This window comes from Micropterus salmoides, unplaced genomic scaffold (genome assembly GCF_014851395.1).
Source record: "Micropterus salmoides isolate LMB-PRFRI ecotype aquatic unplaced genomic scaffold, ASM1485139v1 Ms_hic_scaffold_14, whole genome shotgun sequence".
Taxonomy (NCBI): Eukaryota; Metazoa; Chordata; class Actinopteri; order Centrarchiformes; family Centrarchidae; genus Micropterus; species Micropterus salmoides.
In genome coordinates this window covers 17190925-17215031 of record NW_024040485.1, presented here as the reverse complement: position 1 = coordinate 17215031, position 24107 = coordinate 17190925, and the positions used below count along the sequence as shown (strand labels likewise).

Genomic DNA, 24107 nt, shown 5'->3' with positions numbered 1-24107 from the left:
TGCATGTGTATACGTAGCAACATTTACGTCCAACGCCTCCGTCAGTTTGGTCTGGATACATTATGTAGAGTCATGCTGCACACACGCTCGCATTTTACTGACTAAGTTACAGCTGCTATGGCAACTGGGTTATGAGCCTCCTTTTTTCTTTTGTGTTTTTCTATGAGCAAGCTGTTGGTGTAGAGAACTAATTCAGCAAATACATTTTCCTAACTTTCATTTCTCCTTTCCAGTGAATTTCCGGAGTCTTTGTCAGTCTTTCTGTTGTCTTCTAAAAAGGTATTTACCTGATTCAGGTTTTGTTAGTTGTGTGGTCAGTGGTTCAGCCTCTTTTCCTCATTCTGGGGGATACAAGAATGACGTAATTTATACAGATATCCACCACAGCTATGGAGTGATATTGTGGTCTGGATGAATCAACTTGTCACAGACTTTTTTTTAAATTCAGTTACTTCCAGATTTTCCTGGCCATTCACACAACAAGTTAACTTTATGTGCAACAATTACTCTAATATAATAACACTGAAGTAACTTTAATTTTCCCTGCAGTGGCAGTACAGTGCGAACTGTGGCAGAGGCACCAACGTTTTTGCCATTTATAAACTCCCTGGACACATAACTGACACATACCAATACATTTATTTACTTTCACCTGTCCATTCTGTCCATCCCTCCCCCTCTCTTGGACCAGTGCAATTACTTTTACAGTGTTGGAGCACAGGGGCAAGTTTTATAAGCACTTCAGTACTTCTAGATGTTGTGAGTGTCGTGAAGTGGAATGTCTTATTCTGAATGGACAATTTTACGTGACTCATAATCATCTTTATATTAGTCTATCTCCTTAAATAACTTGTAAACACTCTTCCACAGTCTCCTCATAGAGGTGATGAGAGTAGTGATGACAAAAAGGTTTGCTTGAGCCTCTACTGATAACAAATGGTATGAAATGGTAACACTCATGGGAAAACATGTCACTGTGTTGTCTTTTTTTAAATCATCATTATGTAATTTTTAATGTAAATAAGCTCTTACCATCTCTACTACCCTGAAGCCCTACTATGTCATTTAAGGATAATGATTTTAAAACCATATAAGTAAGTGGACCTGATTTTGTTATCTGGGCGAAAATGTAGGCATATACATAGCAATGGAAATAAATAGATTATACCACATTTTTGAACGTTTGTTTTTTTTCTTGTCCTGTGATAGACTGGCAACCTGTCCAGGCTTTATGCTGCCTCTTGCCCATTGCATACTGGGATAGGTTTCAGCACCATGTGACCCTGCACAGGATAAGTGAGTAAAGAAAATGGATGGATAGATGTATTATTTTTTTGGCAGTGGTATCCCACTGAAATAATTCCACCATTTTCCATGCTTGCAATGACATTTTCTATTATTTGCACAATGCAATGCCTGCATTTACAATCACTATGCAATATTCAGTGTACAATGAGACTATTTTATTTTTATTATTATTTTGCCATTTACAGAAAGGAGTTTTTCTAAATGAAATATTTTCTTTGAAATTAAAGCTGTATAAATCTACATTTGGATTTTATCAATCAAGTTTCTATTCTGGCAAACTGACAAATCTACATCTGTTTATATATCTATGTAAAGACATAATGTTTTCTTAAGATTGTGTTACAAGAAGAAAGGTATTTTTCTTAGTGACATTTTAAAGAACCATTCATCCACAAGACAACTGTAGCAGCTATCACAGCTGGAGTCTAAAATCCTTAACCTTAAGCTGATGTCTGTCACTGTTTTCCCCGCTGTTCTGCATTGCATGTGACTGTAGCTGAAAAGTGGAGCTGAGCCCGAAATGCCCTTTGTAACCATAACTATAGCATGTGATATCCGGCTCAGACAACGAGCATCACATGTGTAGAGGTGCCTGAGATAGTAGCTGTGAAGAATTCACACCAGCCTGCCATAGATCATTGGCCCTGCATGAGCCTCATGATTCACCCAGGAAGTGTTAAAAACAAACACACAGAAAACACAAACCCCAGCAACACACACCCACACACCCACTCCTTCAATAATAAAACAGTATGGGGTATGGGCATTGCACTGTAAGGGCTGCAGGCAGTCTGGCCTCAAGGAAAAACACTAATTATTATTTTAAATAATTAAACATTCTAAACATGTGTATAGAAACATTAAAAGTGGTCTGATTAAAATCACATGATTAGACGAAGCACAAAGATGAGATAATTAAGTGATTGCCCTGAAAAGCTCTTTTTCAGACTAGGAATCTCTAACATTGCTAGCTTCACCTGGCATTTAAACAGAGGGTGCCTGTTACATAAATGGCCTTATTAAAACATGACAGGATAGAGCTGCAGTGCTTGTGCGATATTTGGCATCTAATGTGCAAAGGGGGGCATTAGCCCTACACCATGTTGTAGAAAAAACCATAGACTGTGTAAACAAAACAATTGTTTTTTTTTTTATACAGTCTACGTTTTTTAATGCGTATAAAGGGACAAAATTCGAGGCCGTCGGTTGCTGAGGCAGTAGGGACACTATTTATACGTCATGCACGTATCGGTAGCGACGTCCTATTGGTCGGCTACGTGCATGATAAATTTCAGTGGGCAAGTGTGTGCGTGTGATTGGAGGAGGTAGTACCCATAGAGTCCAGTAGAGGGCGGAGCCTGTGTGAGATAGAACAGTTTGTTATACAAGTGAAGTTTTGCCTGAGATTTTTTTGCACTAATGTAGCATGTGGTATGCCATTTATCTAGTATCTGTATAGATGTTGACATTATTAATATAATATCAGAATAAGGGAAGTTCTGTGCTCTTAGATTGTGCAGCACGCAAACAGCAGTAATTTAAATGCTAACTTTTTGTATGCTAACGTTACCCTACATGTGTGAAATGGGGACCTAGTTTCTGTAAAATACATCAGAGAAAGGTAGAGAGAGAAACAGAGAGAACAAGACTGAGACAGAGTGAGAGAGAGAAGCAGGTGGTCACTGGAGCACACATTAGGGATACTTCTCGACACAGTAACTTTCCCATCTTCTCTCTCACACACACACACACACAGACACACTTTCACAAATTCAGTAAATGCTTCCAATATGAAAATTGACTAAAGGTGCTAAAACACAGAACTATATACATGAAGGCAAATGTAGGAGAATTAAGCACTCAGAAGATATGAATATGGATTAACACTGGGTGAGTCACCATGATACACACTCACAGTGTGATTATGGGTTGTCGCATTACCATGGCAACACATCCTGTAATGTGCTGATGCCTCACGTGTGTGTGTGTGCATGTGCGTGTGTGTGTTTGTTTTTTTGTGTGTTAGTGGGTGGAAGGTGGCATTAATGTCACACTGGCCCTTACTTGCAGAGAGTCATACAGCACAGATATTTTAGACGTGGCACGGGGGCTGTAGTGAGAGGTTCCATGGAAAAAGATAGCTGCTATTAAATGTCTAGACATTTACAGGGTGTTTAACCTAATTTTGAGTTGATACTGACATTCAAAGATTTCTGGCAAAAACATATCATATTTGAATATTGGCTTGAATATATAGATATGCAAACATTCAGCTGCACAACCTGATATTGTGTTCAAGTTCTCACGTTCAGTATGGTGTGTGTTTGTGTGTGTGTATGTGTGTGTGATGTACTACTCTATGTAACATTGTATTATGTGCCTTCTCTTGTTTGACTAGTTTGTTTAGTGCTGTAGTCATTGTGTGAATGTTTATGGTGACTTGCCAAGGAACTGCAGATGAAGAGAAAATTAGCTTTAAGCTAACTCTGGTACAATGCAGCAAATAGTAACATGTATGTTTAATATTGTATATAGTCCTTTTCCAAAATTAAAAATTAAAGTAGCTGAATAATAGTGAATGACATATCCATCTTGCCACAGTCATTTTCAGTCAACACAGAACCTGCAGTAGTGGATGCTAGGAGAGGTTAACTTAACACTGTTCACACTGAGAAATATTTCAATTGAAGCAGAGCTGTGAGTTGAAGGAAAGGCAGCAGATAGTAAAACTGTTAAGCTGTAATGAATATCACTATCTGATTATCTGTTTCTATGAAGATAAGCAGCCCAGTGTCCCTGTTACTCCACTGAGCATTTATTTTAATAAAAAACAAAACTCTCACAGTTCACACCCTGTCTATAAGTACACGCTTGTCACAATTTTTCTGTCCTTTTTTCATTAATGTATAGCTAAAATGCTAGCTAGCAATGTACAAAGATGATGCCCCAGGTATTAAGCTGTTTGGTCAATTGTTTTTCTAACAGCCTTCAGTGAATATAACACCATACCTATTGCTCATGTTGGCTATGATTCAGAGGTCTGATTCAGAGGCCTGGAACCAGAAATAACTTCAAATTATTACTTTCATTGAGAGGCCAAATTAGCATACCCTAATCTGTTGTTTTTTGAAAAGGTCATTTAAATATTCTCAAACTACTCATTGCTTATGTTTTTGTCACTGTGTGTGCACTTCTGCAACTTTAACATCAGTAAAGGAAAAATGTTGCAAGATAAAACTGTGACAAAATGTACCACAGCGTGGAATCCCGGCTCAAATATTGAGCTGATGGTAGCTACAGATACGTCAGTTATAATGCAGATGGCTGTGAGTGTGTGTGTGTGTGTGTGTGAGAGCATATGTGAGTGCATGTGCAATAATCTATGTGACACTATGTGATTATTGTGTGTTATACGATAAAATGTGTAGGTACATGCATGCAAATCCAGTGCACATATGTGAGTTTATTTTGATATGTGTCAAATGTCATTGTCTGTATCTATCTGCAACCTCTGTCTCGTTGTCAGGCTCACACTTACAGGGACACAGCTGTTGTAATTGCAGACAGTCTGCGCTAGTGTGTGTGTGCGTGTGGGTGTGTGTGTGTGTGTAGTCATGCTGTATGAGAAAAGACGTGTGATTTATACACGAGTGACATGTGATTAAGATGAGTTGACACTATAGGGAGCAATAAAGTCCACAGGGGTCACTTTTAACTACAGCACTTGTGAGACTAGATTAATTAATGACAACCTCTACTGAAAGCAGACACACACGTAACAGCCGTAGTTGAATATTCAAAACATATATGAATATTCATGACATAACTAAATATTCACAAAAGATCAGTCATTCAAGCAGGACTGACTTTCGTCCCGGCAAAGACTTTGTGCAGAGTGGGAGTGCTGACTGTTTATAGGAAAAAGTGTTACTGTTACAACTGAACTTTATCCAAACCTACACTCAGACTCAGGGTTGGGGTTAACACTTTTATAGAGATATCTATATATCCATTATATCTATATAGAACAAACTATATAGAATAATAATTAACATGATTTATTGAACTATGATGGATACAGGAAGGTGGATATCATTCTAATGATCCTTTGTAATTTTATTTGCAAAATCAGTTGCGGTGATACTGTCTTTCAATGTTATGTGAACAACAATGTGATAATCATTATATAATCCAATATGTATGTGTATTTGTATGTATGTGTGTGTGTATATATGCTGTTACTGGTGAATAGGCAGATCCACAAAATCTAGTTGCTGGAGACCATCAAAAATCAACATGAATACAATAGAATACAACCTGCACACAGGAGTCAGAGCTCCGTTAGGCAAAGTGTTTATTAGTGACAGCAAACACAAACATGTGTGTAAACAAATGCTCTTGATATTTTCACTGGCTCTGTGTGACCTACGGACGGAATTGTGGAAAACATCTTTGAATTGTACCCTTGTATTTGTATATAATTTGTTACAATTATGTTGTGGCACATGGATTGGATTAAGTGATTATGGTCAATTTCTTATATATATATATCATGTGGGCATTTCAGACCTTACTGACCTCAGAATTTGGGTGCTGCATGTGGCAATTTTTTTGGACTTTCCAAACCAACAATCTGAGGTGAAACAGTAAGCAGGGATTGAAAGTCTCTGTCTAGCTTTCTTTTTCATTTGTTACACAGCTAATACTAATAAAATGAGTGCAACATTATCAACGTCTTCCAGGAAACACCGTCTGAAAAAGTCCATCATTATCCACATATTTAAATGATTGTGTCTTGCCTCTTTTCGCCCCGCCTTCAATTGTGGCCGCTAATAACGACCGGAAATCTATCTCACCTCCAGTCAATACAAAAGTTATTTTTGAGCAAACTCTTCTAAGGCAGCTCTAATTCTTGGGTATGGATACTTTTTTAGTGGATTCACATCAGTTACCGGTGAAAACAGAACCCTATCTAAGTAAATATATAAAGACAATCTAAAATGTACTAATGGTCAGGGTCAATTCATAGAATTTTTCCCTCCTTCTGTCAATCTCAAGGAGGTTCCTCTGATTCACAAAAGTAAAAAAAAGTGCCCAAACAAAATAAAGCATGTATTTATTACTGTATTGGGATGATTGTGGTGGTGTTTATTGAGAATATTAAGACTTCAGTGTTTGCAGATTATGTGGTGGGGAGCTAATTTTGACCTGATGACACTCAGACGTTGTTACCAACTCAGTCTTCTTTTACTCTCTCACTTCCCTTTCACTTCCCTCTTCTCATACCCTGTAATCTGAGAAAAGTCACTATACAAAGCGAAGAGTGAGTTCTAGAAAACAAAAGTTCAAGAAACAGAAATAACCTCTAACATAGTTTTATTTGATCACGATTTTCTACAGCACACAACATTTTGAGCTTTTCATACGTCATATGGACCCGTGTGAGAATATGTTGAATGAGTACATAACAGACCAAAAACACAACAGCAGCTGACATTTAGCAATAAATACCAGCTATATTATAAAATATAGCTCTGCCAACTTCAGCTATTTACAGTCAGTTGTATTTTAGTCTGACAATACTGTAAGTGATGTTATTATCTGTTTCTAAATGTTTTTCAGTTTTGGTGGTGCTAATATTCTTTAAAATGTTTTTTCCTACCATGATCTTGCAGTATTTTTCAGTTTTGTTTAAACAGGGAAATGCACGCTGGTAAACCCTGACAACATTACAGTTAAAGAGGTAAACCCCGCAATGTCAAGCAAAGAAACCTTTTGGTCTTTTGAGATAAAGTGCTTAACTTCTCACTTTGGTTTCAACCATACGCCAACTCACACACCTCCATAAACACGTACACACAATTAAGATGTGAGGCATGGTTTTCTAGGATCCCCTTTATTGAAAGATTATGAATACACACGGTGGGTAGTTCTGATGAAGGTGGCACCCGTGGGACAGCCCCGCAGTTTATTGAAATACATCAAAGACCTTTATTAAAAGCAGTGGAGTGGGTAGCCGGGTGTTTTGCTGACTAAATGAACCATTGTTGTCCCTCCTCCACACTCACTTTTTCATGTGACAGTTGTGTACCATGTTATTAAATGACAGAGTGACTTATCTAGTTTCTCCTTGCAGAATTTCCCTGTTTCTCTATTGTTGTTAGAAATAAAGTCAAACAAATTACAGAAACAACAATTCCTTCAGCGGTTGGACAAACTGCATTTAAATGAATTATTTTTCAAAAAGCTTGTAGGTAAGGTTTTTGTTTTGTGCCCATATGTGTTCCAAAAGTGCATCTGGACCAGCCTCACACTACAGTAGTTTCTGCTAGTAACTCATGTGATTGTCATGGAATATTGATCCTTGCCTAAAGATTATCATTTTTAGTTTCCCCCTCACTAGTTTGCAGAGAATTTGTTGTAGCAAGGGGTGCCCCAAGGCTCGGTGCTAGGTCCCCTTCCTTTCTCAATTTACGCCACCTCACTGGGGCCAATCATTCGCTTGTATGGCTTCTCTTACCACTGCCAAGCAGACGATACGCAGCTGTACCTATCCTTCACACCAGACGACACCACTCCATACAACATAAGAAAAATCAGGCCCTACCCTACTCAGTACGCCACCCAGCTTCTGGTACAGGCCATGGTTATCTCTTGACTTGACTATTGCAATACCCTCCTAGTGGGTTTTCCAGCTTGTGCGGTGAAACCCCTACATTTGGTTCAGAACACAGTGGCGTGTCTGTTTTTTGATCAGCCCAAAAGGACTCATGTCACTCCATTACTCAGTGACTGGCTACCCGTGGCCTCCCGAATCATATTCAAGTCTCTAATGCGTGCACACAGAGTGACTACTGGGTCTGTACCCATCTACCTGAACTCCATAATACAAGCTTACGTTACTTTTCGGCCACTGCGCTCCTCCAAAGAACGCCGCCTGCCACCCATACACACAAAGCAATCTCAGTCCCGGCTGTTCTCATCTGTAACACTACGATGGTGGAACGAGCTACCACATGCCATCAGAGCCTCTCTAACTTCAAGAAGCTCTTGAAAACTCATCTCTTCCTGAGAACACTTTCTCTTATAACGCCTCTAACCCCTAACCTCTAACATGGACTTCCTGTGCTCTTCTTCTTCTATTCCCTTACAATTCTCTTGTATTAATTGCACTATTTTGTTAACTCTTCTTTCCCTAGGTATTTTCCCCATTGATGCCATACATCCTATTAGCTCTTACGAGTATTTATTGCTGCTCTTACTGGTATCTATTTTTACTTGTAGATCTTGTGCTGCATTGATGCTTTGCTGATGCTTGTATGTTGTTCCTCAAATGTAAGTCGCATTCTTGTTGCTGACAACAATGCCACCTGCCTCACAAGGTGAGTTAGACTATAATTCAAAAGCAATAAAAATTCACACTTGCAGGTTTGTTGCTAGAATCCTTAAACTATCATAAGGTACCACCATGGTGTCCTAGACTACTCCTATTGTAGGAGTCATACAACTATTTTAGATGTAGATGTCTAGCAGAATAATCCCATTATTACAGCAAGATGAGTTTGCTTCCAGTCATTCAGGTTGTGGGTTTTCCCCTCTTAGTCCCTGATTAGATAAAATTCTTCTGATCTCTTTTTGTTATCAGCTTGCCTTGGGGTTTTATTTGTAGACAGTAAAGCAGCCCACTGCCCTGTCTGCCCTTAGTATGCTGTTTTGGCTTCATACAATTCTGTCACAAGGTTTTAAAATGTGATTATTAATGGATGTAAATCACGTTGGTTAAACTTTAACCAGAAAAGAGAGCAGCTGCCCCATTTATGTTTCTATGTAAATTCACAGGAAAATGGGGATTTTATCGGCAGAAGTTCTATCTCGAAAAACAAATCTTCTTTCTTTTCTCTAACTACATGTTTATGTAGGGGAATCACATCGCAGGTACTTCCCATGTTGTAAATCAAACATTTTCCTTCATGTTTCCAAAAATTAAAGCTAATGGAGAAATAAATCTTTACTGATCTTTAGTCCTGACATGGGCTTTACATTTGAGCTGAACTTTGGTGGTGAAACATAAAACTCTTTCTGTGGCTTTTTGTGTGTGTGTGCGCGTGCATATGTGTGTCAAATGATCTAAAGCATGGGAATTCCCCTCTTATCAGTTGGTCTGGTCTGGAATCTCTCTTTAGCGGAAAGGTTTGTTTGGGTTTGTGGAGAGCAGAAAGGGAAATGGTGAAAGAGAAGAGAGGGGAAGGGAAACAGGGACAGAGAATGAAAAGATCATGTGAATTTCACAGCAAACAGGGCTGGGACAAAAAAAATGGTCCTGGCATTTTTGGCATTTTCCAGACCGGCTCCCCACAATCAGTCATACACCCCCACCAGTACACCATCCTTGCTGTACCCTTAAATATGTGTACTGTACTATTCCCCCAAATTACTACAAAGCTGGGTAGTAAGGGCTATAGAAAAGTGGACCATTGTACTCACTCGCTCTCGACTGACTCCCTGGTGGATGGATGTGTCATGTAAATTCAGAACTTTCACTCAAGAGACTGAGAATCTCATCCTGTGTGAAAGAAAGTCAAAACTGACAAATTTAAAGTTTAAAGTTAAATAACGTTTCGTATGCGACTTATGTCACATGACTTACGTAATGAACTATTTAAACCTGACAGTCACAAATAGTTTTGCTGCCTAAACCTAACCAAACTACGACCATTTTACAACGTTTACCACGTGATTTACATAACATACTGAATGTCCGGTACGTCTGTCACTGGAATGGTCATTTTGGGGAGCGGTCATATATGTTGTTGTACTTTTCATCTACTTTTCAACTTATGTGTCTTTTTGGTTGTATATGTCATTTTGGGACACTTGACAACCGACCTGTTTTGTTGTGTACATATGAGGACATGTTGGTCATTTTTGCCCATTTGGTGGCATCCGCATGTAGATTCTTCATTTTTTCAGCCTGAAACTTCTCCACACCTCCACCTTTTTTCGTTTTTGCTTATCAATCTTGACAATTGACAAAGATGCTCTCCTTCATCCACAGATATTTGGCATCTGACAGAGAAATCGAGAGGACAGAAGGAGAGGGGTGGGGTCAGCCCAGTAAGAGATGTGATTGGGCCAGCATACTGTCTTTGTAGAAAATGAACCAATGGACAGCTGAACCCGCTTTATGGGCTGGTCGTTAATAAAACAAAAAAAAATTATTAAACAGTATTATTTAACAACTTTGAGATCTTTTCTTCTCTTGCCAGTTGTATTTTTCTACCAAGTCTTGACTTTGAATTAGGAGCTAATAAAGCCTCTTGGGGGTGTTTCAAATAACCCCCACATAGAAATGGACACAGCACAAAGTGTCCCATTGAGAAGTGTGAGAGTGCCCAGGGTGCCTTGTTCCACAACAAGCTCTTATTCTACAACAGACGGACTGGAGCTCAAACATACTTGTAGTAGGAGGCTTTTCAGTGTCTTGATTGTCAGAGAAAGTAGCCTTCATAGATTGTAGGGTGTAAAGAAAAAAAGGCTTGTCTTGAGGCTTACAAAAACACTTCTCAGTGTAAAGGGGGGAACATTTAGCTGAAAGAGGCGGGGCCTAAATCTGACTTTTTGATCTTTTGAGCTGCTGGATCAAAGGACTAGTTATGTACAGAGATTTGAGATGTTTTAGGTAATTCCAGGCACAAAACTCCCATGTGATTTTATCAGTTTCACACTACCATATCTTTGCCATATTTAATGTTCCAAAACCACATTTTCAAGTTAAAACATGTCCTATATATTTCCCATGTGAGTGTACCACATGATCATTGCATGTAGAGTTTTTCACCCAGGAATCACATGGGGTTTTCTGTAAGTGAAACTTAGTGTGAAAGTTAATTTTTGAAGAATCAGTATGACTAGCACAAGAGAGTTGTTTGACTTGTCATGTGAACAATAGCTAGAAAGTGGACCTTCAAACTACTATTTCCAAGATCAAGAAAAAAACGTTCATACTATATAAGCCAACTAAAAGGTCTATGGATAAACTGTAACAGCTACTGAACATTAAATGTCAACAGAACCATCTCAATATTACAACAATCTATCAGCTAATGAAGAATAAAAAAAAAAAGCAAGTTGGGATTGCTTTGTCGAAATAAACTTAAAGCCAAACTAATATCAGTCAGAGTCACACAAATGACACAGGCTTTGTTTTGTGATGTTCATGTCTTGATGTTTGTATTGTCAGACCATGATGATGATTATCTGTAGGAAATCAGGTTAATGCCGACAAAATTGCAGCCTCGTTTGTCCTATGACTCACTTTGTTCATTCATGTTTTCAGTGTTTGCGTCTATCATGTGACCTGGCTGGTGTCCTTGATCAGCTGTCACATGACTGGAGGAGCTGCTGATCTGTCCAGTCTCCATGATCTCATTCATGGAGTGAGTTGTCCGTCCTATCACCATGCATCCTATCAGATGAGTGTTGTTGGCCACAGTGTGGTCTGAGCGCTTCTTATATGCTAAACTTCACTTTCAGTTAGGGATGGGTATCGCTACTTGATACTTTATGGCAATGACCAAAACAGCAAGTATCAAGAAAAATCAAAACGTCTCCAGTCAAACCAGTACTTCAATTGTATACCTTATACAAATACCTTAAATTAGTTTCCCACAACTTATTTCACTCCTCCTCTCTCATTCAAATATAAAAAAAATTGCAAGCTGGATTCTTTCCCCATATAATAATACCCATAAGGATGAACTAATTAGTCTGAGGAGCGATCTGATAGAATTTCCCAATACTTTTATTTAACAGTGATTTGAAACAAGAAAACAATAAAATAGATAACCTTGCTTGTCCATAAGAACAATAAAAATAAAAATACCTATCAACTACTGTGGCTTTAACAGGTGGCATTTTACGCAAGGTATCGAATGAACTAGCCTACTCTACTGGTATAGGGATCATTTTATGTGTACTGGTATTGGTACTGGTATCGTAAAATTTTAAATCATACCCAACCCTACTTTTTCAGTACATCAATTTAGTGATGATGATTGATGACCAATGAAAATATTCTGAAAAGAATACAGCTGTTTGGGATGACACATGTGACCGATCTAAATTGCTTAAACAGATATAACTAAAAATCAGTTTACGCTGCAAGCCCTATGAAATTCCTTTGTGCATCCTCTGCATCACTATCTTCTGGCCATCTGTTTCCAGGCTCTGAGCATTTCTGTCTTGTCAGCAGAGTCTCTTCCTAGCGATGACATTATAGTGGATTAACAGTTTCTCACACAAGGTGTCTCCACATCATTCAGGGGTGTTTCCAAAAAAGATGAATAAATGCTTTCTCACGGTGACGCTAACAAAGAGAAACAAGTATATGTTTAGAAGAATTCACAACCTCGAGTTAACTGACAAAAAAAGTAAAATTAAGTTAAAATAAAGTTGTAGCTAGGGTTTTTAAAATAAACCCTCTAATGGCTTTGTTTTAGAAAACTAAATTCTTAAGTCTTACTTTTCATGTGGTGCAAAAATAATGTGTCATCAGAAAGTCAGACACAGGGTAGGCAGGATAGGGATTTTGGATGAGAATACTTTTTCAATTCTTTTTACATATTTATAGATTCAATACGTAGCCAAGCTCCCCGCTTAATGTGACTTTATAGTCTATCTAAGGCTTGTTAACTCACTCAGTACTAGCGGTAAAACTGATGTCAATCACACCTGTGTGACCAACATAAGTAGACTGAAATATTCCAACTGCCAGTGATGGTATCTTTGATGTTCATAACTAATGGAAAAATCACTTGGAGGTGTTTTTATTTTGCTCTGTCTCAGTTTGTTTGTTGTTACGTGGGCAATGTTTCTTGCTCCTCTGCACCTGACAAACCGGAAGAAGGTGCGTGTATTTATGTCTGTGTGTTTGCGTGAGCGTGTGTGTATGTACCACAGGATGTAAGATAACCATAGTTGATCTTTCCACGAAGTACAACGCACCCACTGTAGCCCCCCATGACTTTTCAACTCTATAAATAGTTCTTTCTGTTTCCACATGTATGTATCTCTAGCAAGTGCACACACACACACACACACACACACATACTGAAGGACAGTCACAGTTCTGACTTTGCTCTGTGCTCAAAGGGCTAAAAGCCATTTGGACAGTTATATTGTCATTAGCAGTACACTTGTATCAGATATCAAAGAACTGCAGAGCTACACTGATGTAGGGTTGTTGTTTGCAATCTGTTGCCACTAGACTATTTCATTCAAATGCTTTACAGAAGTCATGTGCATGTTTTTACAATCTGTTCTGACTATAAATTCATTGGCAGCAGTGCCATGTTCTGGTGTTATTGTGAGCCCATGTCAGCACAAAAAAAAATTGTATAAAATTTATGGGTGAAGTGAAATCTGTAATAATTTATTTGAATAGATTTCAAAGTCGTTTTAAAACAATTCAGACCCAATATAGAATCTGTGAAAAGGGCAAAAGTGGTGAATCAGTTTGGCCACAACAGTCTCAACCAAGATTTATGAATACTGATTGACTGACAGTCGTATTGAAGGCAGTAAGAGGAGGCAGGATCTTTAAGCCAACACATGGATCTGAAAATAGCATGAGAATGGCTATAGTACTGGAAGGAATAAAATCTGGAGCACATTGTTAAAAGATGCAGCAATTAATGACTAAGCCTTTCATATTAAGACATACTGGGCTTCAAGCAGGGACAACTCAAACAAACGGCCTTGTTCTTAAGCGGCTTGTGTGAGCAATTTAGGAGAACATGGTAATTTTGAATTTTCTCTTCAGGCAAGAACACAATTTCCATATGGCCCAGACCTGTTGTAGGAGTCATGGGCAATGGCCAGTTTTTCCCAAATGGAGTATACATTTTATTACATTTAAACAACTTTGAGTTTGAAAATCCTTTATAAATTACACTTAATAATTATGATGATATAATCCTGTTTGACTCTGTAATTTGACTTATAACTCTAAATGAATTCATACAGCTTCAGGTGATACAGCATTAACAGCTCTCATTATTTTTTCCCATTTCTTTAGCTGTTTAAAATTATAGATTTTCTTTTGTCGATCTCCAAAAGCAGGACTTCAACCTCCAAACTTAGTAAGTAGTAAGTAAGTTCTTGTTTTTACTGACGCTTTTTACTTTTACTCACATGAGCCCAACGTACAAAAAAGTAAGAGAAAGTTAAGATAAAACTATGAATTGTGTATTGTAATTGTGGCCTATATGTTTAATAAAAAATTTTCTTCATTACAACCTGCATTTTTGGGTTGTCCTGGGGGCTAAGTAGTTAAAAAGAGATATCACATACTGGGTAATGTATCCAGTTTGATTCCAGCTGGGGACTTTTGTTGTAAGTCACAAATAGTTTTGCTGCCTAAAGCTAACCAAACCCCCCTAACTAACCCCCCCAGCCAGCATATAATCTTAAAAACTGCTTAGTTTACCTATTTTTGCCCATATACCACCAACTTTCAGTGGAATCACGTGAAAGAATGTGCATCACATAAATTGAGGAACCACTAATCAATTATTTTGGTAAAAACCATTAAAGGAACATTTCTGAAAAGAACAATAATTTAAAAAAAAAGCAATCTAAAATGGGGAAAACAGGAAACAGGTTGTGGGTGACACCTGAGATGCTGTGAAAGAACTGGGATCATTTTTGTGTGAACAGATGATGCCTCCTGAGGGAGACATCTTTTTCTGGTGGATGGGAAAGCCATAAACATAATACATCTATCTGGGAAATGAATGTGCAGATCTGAACAATACATTAGGATGCACAGGTCGGAACAAAGAGTCATGGGAAGGGAAAGGTTTTGATGAAAATGATGCAAATGACTCAGACTTGCTTGTTCCTGAGAGGAAACGAGTGTTAGCCAGACCCTTTAAAACCTGCACACACTCACACAGGCCTTGGCTTGTGGGCTCGGCTGGAATTCATGAGGAAAGAGCATTACAATGGCCTCTCTCTCTCACACACACATTGAAGGGGGCTGGGGAGAGAGAAAGCTCTTGAGAAAACAGAAGTTACTAATTAAGTAAAATTGTCCCACAGCAGTTAGATGTCTAGCTGAAGTCTTCCCCTCTCTCTCTCTCTCTCTCTCTCTCTCCAGATCCGCCAGATGTTTGACTTCCTGATGCACTGACTTTGGTTTTAGTGCTGTTTCATGCTCTGTTGTCACAGCAGGAGATATTGTGACTGATCATTAGAGAGGATGAATAATGAGCCCAGCTGAAACACCAAAGAGTAAGAAGAAAGACGCAGCAGGAACACAGAAAAATACATCAAACAGGAAACATGAGAAACAGGACACATGTTTTAATATAATTCAAAGGACTCCATCTGTGTATAGAAAATATTGGAATGTTCTATAGGAGACCAAAAGTATATTTCCCTGTACGCTTCTTTCAATAAAGCTTCCTGAATAGGCAAACAATTCAATTCAATTGGTGGAGAGATGGTGAGGGATAAGCAGCCAACATAATATCCACACAGAAATACTAGGACTAATGATAATAACTGTAGCAACGGGTGTTGAGCAGGAACATGGGGACAGCGGGAAACCAGGAAACACAGATCCAGACTCCACAGCTCCAGAGCCAGAAACACCTTCAGAAAGGGACAGAAGGAGAGAGAAGAGGGGCGAGAAAGGGAGAGGAATGAAGTCAAGTTAGTAACATGCATTAATGGGATAAGAATGCATACAGATGGAGAGGGAATGGAAAAGAGAGGAGTTTTTTGCATCATGGGAAGTCCCCCAGCTGTCATTCTCAGCTCCGCCCTCTGACTTCCGAGGTAAATGGAACGCACCATAACAACCACTAGTGACCATTTGCTAAACCCCGCCACCGAACAATGATTGTCCAGTCATCGGACTCGGCCAGCTTCCCTGCTGAAATTATGATCTCGCGCGCATGCTAGTATGCCAGAGTTTAGAGTAATAATAGCAGCTCTGTCTCTCTTTATGTGGTTTGGGGAGGTTTATACTCAACCAACCCCAGGTAATGCTATCTGACTCATGTTTGGCACACAAACTTGCATCAGATAGCATTACCTTTGCCAAAATCATCATTATTCCACAGTTTTACTCTTGTCAAAGTGAAACATATTGGACAAAAACTGTGTTGCTTTTCCAATTGAGGTTTTTATAGTAATTAATTCAAGGGTTACATTAGAATTAGTCATATTTCAAATACATTTTTATTTATAAATGAATACAGAACTATAGCTATTAGTAGCTCTACCCTAAACAATGCTGCTTCTTTATTTCTATGTCCTACACATGAATCATCAACTCAGAAGGATGCTGATTTTTAGCGTGGGACATGCAGCTTTAAACTCAGTCTTCAAGCATTACATCATGTGTGCAACCATCAAGTGTGTATTTAAGATCGTTTTATGGGCTCTCATTTTGTTCATATGATTGGCCTGAAAACCGCCTGACTATATACGCAGCCAATCTATGTGTAGGTGCCCCATTGGATGATATGTGTGTGGATGAATATGATTGGTTGTCCTATTTTATTTTTCTCCGCTTCATGCCTATCCTGTTTAAATGTTCTTTGTGTTGTGTTTTATGATGACCCCGATGAAGGCCATGAAGCTGAAACGCATTGGTCGGCCAATAACATTCTTTTTCATACTACAAGTGTTGCTGAAGTCATGGCCTCTACATGTTCTTGTTTTGACACAAATAAGCAAAAAAGCAAAAAGTCATTTTCAGCCAAATCGCAAAGTTTAAGCATAGCATTAGCTCATGCTAGTTTCTGCGGCTTATAAAATCTGCTCGCAGTCATTTCAGCACACAAGATCCACAGTCATTGGCTAAAAATTTTAATCCCCCTTTGTTGAACAAACACAATGCTTCATAAATGAATGTCAATTATGAGTGGTAAGCCTGCCACTGGTATACAAATTGTAAACTGCACATGTTATGTGCTGTAATGGAAAGCACATCAGGCTTAGCAAAAGCAACTAAGGGGGAAGCTGAAGCATGTGGGTCTAATAAAGCCGGTCCTGTTTTTACCTGTCAACTCTCCTTTCTGACTATTTTAGGGGGGAAAGATGACATTAAAAACAATACTGGTAGTTTTTAGCTCACAAAACCTTGTGAGGGGATAATGCATGTCACTGAACAGGACTGGACTGGGACAAAAAATCAACCCCGGCATTTTTGGCCCAGGCGGCCCACCAAAATCGGCCTGACACCCCTCACCAATCCATCCTTCCACTTAAGGGCTCAGATTAGGGGTGTGATGAAACACTTAGCCCATGAGACGTAACATTGCACAAGATTGGGGCCATGACAACTACACAAGAATATATTTTAATAGGCCTAATATTTAGGAAAAAAAATTATTGATGAAATAGTTGATAGGGGGGTCCAGGGGTCCTCCCCCAGAAGATTTTGAGCATTGAACACTTAATTTCCTCCACACAGGGGACATTTTTTGGAGACATTTTCTGCACCAGGGAAGCACAAAATTCAGGTGGCAGGTGACAATTCAGAATATAAAAATATAATAGAATATAATGCAGTAACCAGAAGCTTGTTAATTTTTTTGGACAACACTTCTATATTTACATTGCATTCCAGGCTTATTGTGCAAATAAACCAAGAAAGTAACGCAAGAAACAGAGCAGAGGGAGTGGGGGCTAGTAATAGATGTGATTGGGCTGGCCCAGTGTCAGTATAGAAAATGACCCAATGGGCCGCTGTCCATACTTTATGGGCTGATTGTTGTCAAATTCTTTAAAAACAGTTAGCCTATATAAATACATAATTTACATTACACTGGCCACAAAGGTGCGTCGGCCCACCGGGCATTTGCCCAGTATGCCAGATTACCAGTCCAGCCCTGTCGCTGATGTAGAGTTTACAGCGAGACATGTAGTCTGTACAGATCTGTGAGTCAGTCTTTAATAGAGAGACAAAGTGTTACAAAGGCTGTAAGCTGTAATTAAAGCTCCAAAATGTTTGATAGATTGACTTTCTTAAAAACTATCCAACAAATGGCCCAGGATTGGATTCAAAAAGTTCGGAAATAACGTCTCTGTTCTCGGTTCACTGAAACATGGAGAAAACATTTCAGTCTGGCATCACAAGAGTGGATGACATTCTCCTTTGTGCTTTTGATGGAAAACAGAGGGAGAATCGTAAAAGGAAACACACATTTCCTGTGCGACTGGTGTGTGACGTACACAAGTGTGTGTGATGCACTCGTTGTAGCCTTAACAGGCTGGAATGTGACATCAGCAGCTGGCTCCCAAATGAAGGATAAGCCGCAACCAACAAAAAGTCACACTCACACAAATTGAAGCCAGAAAAGAAAATAAATGAAAGAAAAAAAGACGCGGCCAAGGGTCAATGAAACAGTAACAGAGGAAAGGAAGGATGTCCCCTCTTTAGACTCCTTTTCCATGCCACCCACATTGCCTTCTTCAAAGATTTGTAGTCATTTTTCTTTCCCCTTAAATGTCAGGAGAGAAACAGTGCCACAAAGTAAGCAATCTTCACAGGAACATAAACACTTAAATGTTTCCTTTAACAACTGCTCTTTGTTAGTTTTGTAAGTTAAGACAAACCGTGTCGAAATGTGAGCAACACATACATTTACCCACACATAGAAGACACACAAAGTCAACAGCTAGCTCACAAAGCTACTATCATTTAGCTTTTGGCACAAATTTGTCCCCAAGTGAGTCGTGAATAAAGCAGTCTGGAGAAAACCAACATGTGAGTGGAGAGTAAAAAAGGATAGTGAAGGAACTGGAAGAAATATTTAGTCTTTCTAGTGAATTTTTGTACAATATAAACAGAAAGATAAGAGTACAACACAAAGAGAACAAGGAATCAGCAGGTCTGTTTTGAACAAGGTTTAGCTACGAGTTTGGCTAAGATACTACCAAGTAAGGTACATGTGATTATATCAAATACACATTGCACTATGAATTGGATTCACTGACACCTTACCCTGAATGAAAAACAGGCTTAGATCTTTATACTGATTGGCTGCTGTTGTCAGACACACCATTCGAGACAGGCAGACAGGTGAGAGAGTTTGTAAGACTGATCAGTACTGTCAACCAATCAGGGCTTTTGTACATTAATATTAATGCTACTATGGAAATTAAAAATAACATTACAACCCGTTACATAAATACATCATCAGATAATGATGATTTCTTTGAAATTAACTTACTTTATTCTTCTCAGTATAAGGGGATTTTGCTCTGCACAAACCATAAAAGAGGCAATTCTAGTGTAAGTTACACGTTTTTTCTACTACACAGTATTTCTGGCCTCGACCTTACAGGTGCATCCCTCCACAGGCAATTATTTTATATTTGGAAGTTGGTGGGTGACTTCATCATGGAAACTTGAGATCATATGTTAGATGGAAGTATCATCTTAAACAAGTGTGACAACATACAGAAATCTTGTAATTAACTCCTCACTTTAAGCAGAAGGAGACCTCTGTGTGACTACATGCTTGACATATTTAATGATTTCCTACAGACATTTCTTAGATTAGTAGGTTTAAATAAATGTCAGCAGTCTGTGAGCTTGACATGTTCTGACATGTTGCAGTCTCTCTCCCTTACACTGCACAATCCCTTTCCAATGACAAAGTGACCTCATTTCAATAAACAGATTTGGACTGAATGTTAATCTCCTATCAGTAATAATTGATGACCCATCCAACTCCATTAATCATCCTTCTGTGAACAAAATTAAAGAGAAAGCAAGACGATAACTTTGCTAAAGGGGCTGAGAAAGTGATCACATTGCTGAAGGGAGTTGGCATATAGCCATCTGGGTACAGTAGCTATACTGCTGAGGAAAGGATTTAACGCTGAAATTGCTGTACAGTTTCTAAATAGCTTACTGATCCTGTATTTTCTGCTGTGGAGGTGATGCCGTATATTTCCAGGAGGTGTCCCCTACTCTTATCAAGGACACTCAATTCCACATTCCAATTACAAATGTCTGATTTTATCAATATATTTGTTTTGTCTTCATACAGTGTGATTTAGCAACAGAATTCAAATAAAAAATATTATTAAAGTGGTACACTGTAGGATTCTCCTGATATTTTTGGCGTTATTAACCCCAAATTTCCCAGAAATTCAGAGACATGTGATATGTTTGAATTCCTGTGTATTAAGTTTTTATGACATTGTCTTTTCTGTCTCCTCCCAGTGCCATCTACTGAGATCTTCTATTTATTCATAACAAACTGCTGTTGTTGTTGGGAAGCATAAAATGCATTACTTCCTGTGAATCTGTGGATTTTTCCTGGAAAAGGCCACCGGATGCTGTTCAACAAACGTAAGAGCTTTCATAAAGTCGATATTGGTTGTATTGCGTCATTCTGTTAAAAAGGAAGAAGCAAAGGGATGTCCCTTTTGCTTCTTCCTTTTTACAGAATGATTATGGTTATGTCATTAATACTTTAAAACTATTTTTACATACAGCGATAGTTGTGTGTAGTAGTGTGGAGATGTGAGTGAAATGTCCTTATCATATGTTCTCTCTTATTAAAGGATTATTTCGGTTTGTACCAAATGGACTGTCATTTGTTTTGCAATTGGTTCTATCTGTCATGAAAATACACTTACTAAAAAGACTGCTGATATCCAGGAGCACAGCGGCATTACAAAATAGTCAAATGGGACCAGACAATGATGCAGGTTTTAAACAAACCAACAAGTTATCCAAACTTACTTGGAAAACAAAGTGAAGCGAACAGTGGTCCATCTCTGACCTACTCTACTGGTTTTCCTGTGCGATGAGGGATTACAAATTTACTTACACTTCTATCTTCAAATAAAGTGGTAGATACACTGTATGCTTGTTTTCAACCTGTACGATCGCCTGTGTTTATAGTCCTGTTGGTCTTTGTTATAGCAATAGTGCCATGGTATCATATCTCAGTACAGTGTTACTATAGGCAACAGCTACAAAAGTAACCACTGGAAAGAAAAGTAAGTTCATTGAAGAAATTACTGTTACTATTTTTAATATCACTCACATTGAGGGGGGTTTTTTTGCTTAATTTTGGGCATCTCTGGACCACAATAAAGAACAGCTGTGCACAGTTAAAAAGGACTCAGAATACAACAAGCTTCCCTCCTCTATTTGTGCCTGCTGGCATGAGCACATAGATTGCATCAGTAGAGATAACAATTCCTGTCTTCAACACTGAAACGTTCCTTCCGCTCTCTCTCTCTTTTTAATGTGGGCACAAATCAGCACAAAACACATCTCTTTCTGTATCTTCTTGTCTCTCTGTTTGCGTATCTTCCATCATCACACCAGCGCCAAGTGACGTCAACATAATTTGTAACTGATAATAACTGAGAATTTCATTCCTCAAATAATAGATGAAGCTCCTCATCAAGGATACACTCCCTGATTTTATTATGATGTATGTGATTATGTTACAAGTACTGCCCCCACCTTTTATCATAAGAAGTGATTAAACATTTCATTTAATTTTTCAATATTCACATCAGATGAAGCCAAACTTTTACATGGAAAGCAGGTAGGGGAGACCACGGATGGTTGTAACATTTTTGACATTTCTGCCTGTATCTGGGAGCTCCTTTAAGCCAGTGTAATCAAAATGTGATCCAAACTATGTGTGTCTGCTATAAAATGGTGTAACTGTTATCTAACAGAAATGCATTGTTTAGTCTCAAACACAAGGAGTAAGTTAGTTGTAACACACCCTGGGGTGAAATGTAACATTATGTAATAAGTAATGTGAGAAAATCATGATATTGAAAGCTTTTACTCAACAATTAAATTAGTTTTTTTTTTTTTTTTTTTTTTTACATAATTAGTGTGTGTGTGTGTGTGTGTGTGTAGGGGTGATCCAAGTATCTTAGTTTCTGTATGTCATAGAATAATAAACATTAGTGTGTGTGTTTCTACTTGCCTTGCACCGTCACAGTAGAAAGAGACATATGGCACTCCTTGAGAGCAGGCTTCACAGGCCCACAGAGAAGCCAACAGGTCTTACACTAACATTTGGACATACTAATACAATTATTACAATTATTTTAAATACAACTAAACAATTTCATTGTTGTAACCCAAACTCTTGTAGCCATGAACTAGCTAACCTTACAACTTACAGCTAAAACATTAGCATTAACAATTTGCATGAAAGAAATCTACATATACACACTAAACGTGATTTAAGTTTGATGAGTTTAACTACAAAGCTGGCAATGCTAAAATAAACTAAGTAAAAATACTTTCTTTTTTTTAAATTCTAAAATTGCCTGTGCCTGCCACAGGGTTCTACGTTTTCCTACATGCAATAAGGACTAAACTGGGCATGTGTTGAGTGAATCAAGTGATTCCTAACTTATCTCTGTTTGGAGAAATTGGACATGTTGCAACTGACCCGTGTTACAACCATCCCCAGTCTCCCATACATGATATGAGTGATCAGTAGTGCAGTTTTTTCATACTAGACATGCAGTGCAGAAAGGTATACCACATGTGATGTAATGATATAGAATACAGAAAGAATTTCACAGCAGCGATTCTTATTTACACTTCTGAGGTAACTGAGGCTGAGTGGAGTGAAGTGAACGTCTCGCGAGGCAATTAAAGATAGGAAATCAGCACATTTTGGCCTCAGACTCACAGCAAAGCAGCCCTGTGATCTCTTGGTGCTGCCCCAGTTTCCAGCATGCAGTCAGGAGGTTTGAAGTTTGATGACATCTCACTCCTTTTCTCTTTCTTTCAGGTTTCATAGCCGCCAAGTGAGTCCTGTCTATTTGTAGGCTGTTTTATTTTGTATGCACACAAACACACTCGCACAACACAAAACAACCCACTAACGAGCCTGTATTGGCCCCCATTCCTTCTCCAACTGTGTCCATGGTTCAAAAGAGCGCTGTTGCATCATAACAACAGCTGGGAGTCTGGCAGGGAGCCAGGCTGTATGTGTGTGTGTTTGTGTGATTTTTGTGCCTGCATTGGCCTGAAAACCAGTGTTGTCTGCTTACTGATTAGGTACACTGAATGTGTGTATAAGCCCATTACGTGTGTTTGTGTCCAATTGCAAAATGTGTGTGTATGTGCACATATATAAAATCACATGTCCATATCCATATATTAGTATTCCATGTGTTATGTGCAATATATTTTTTCCTATTTCAGAATCCCCCAGAATATTACCTGCCAGTTAACGATAGAAAGCCCTGCTGGCTTGTAATTGTAATGTACCTTTCCTTTTAGCACATTCTGAAGTGTTTTTCCCATGTCAGTCAATTCAGTATCAGACACTTTTACAAACTGTTGTTGAATGTTTTCTAATCCTCTGTCTGCACTTGTCTTCAGCTATTATATTCAGCTATTACCGAGAAAATAACAGCAAAATGTGCCCCTTTCTTGGACAGATAATATAACCAGTTTGACAAGTTTGAAACAGTGATGTCTTAATGATGTCATACCTTACAACTATTTCCTTCATATCTGAAGATGGAGTCTCTCAGCTGATACGACATATATGCGAATGTATACGGATAACAAAAAACAACTGTTTTTATCCAGATCTTCAATACAAAGAGCTACAAATTGGACTCCAGATTTAGAGTTGTTCGTTTTTCATGTCTTTACCAAAGCTGTGATGAACAACTCATATGCGTTAGACTGCATACACTGTTTAGTTAATGAAGTTATTCTTGCTAGTGTGATGCTTTGATGAGGAACTCACTTCTCAGTGGTGTTA

General features: G+C 38.5%; 1 long non-coding RNA gene across 1 annotated transcript; it reads right to left on the bottom strand.

Annotated features, from left to right (window-relative positions):
• Nucleotides 1-15657: 15657 nt before the first annotated feature.
• On the bottom strand, nt 15658-23295 carry LOC119903027. The gene is made up of 2 exons (XR_005444394.1): nt 23019-23295; nt 15658-15963 (listed from the first exon to the last, which is right to left on the bottom strand). It is a non-coding gene; the product is annotated as an uncharacterized LOC119903027 (long non-coding RNA).
• Between the last annotated feature and the right edge of the window lie 812 nt (nt 23296-24107).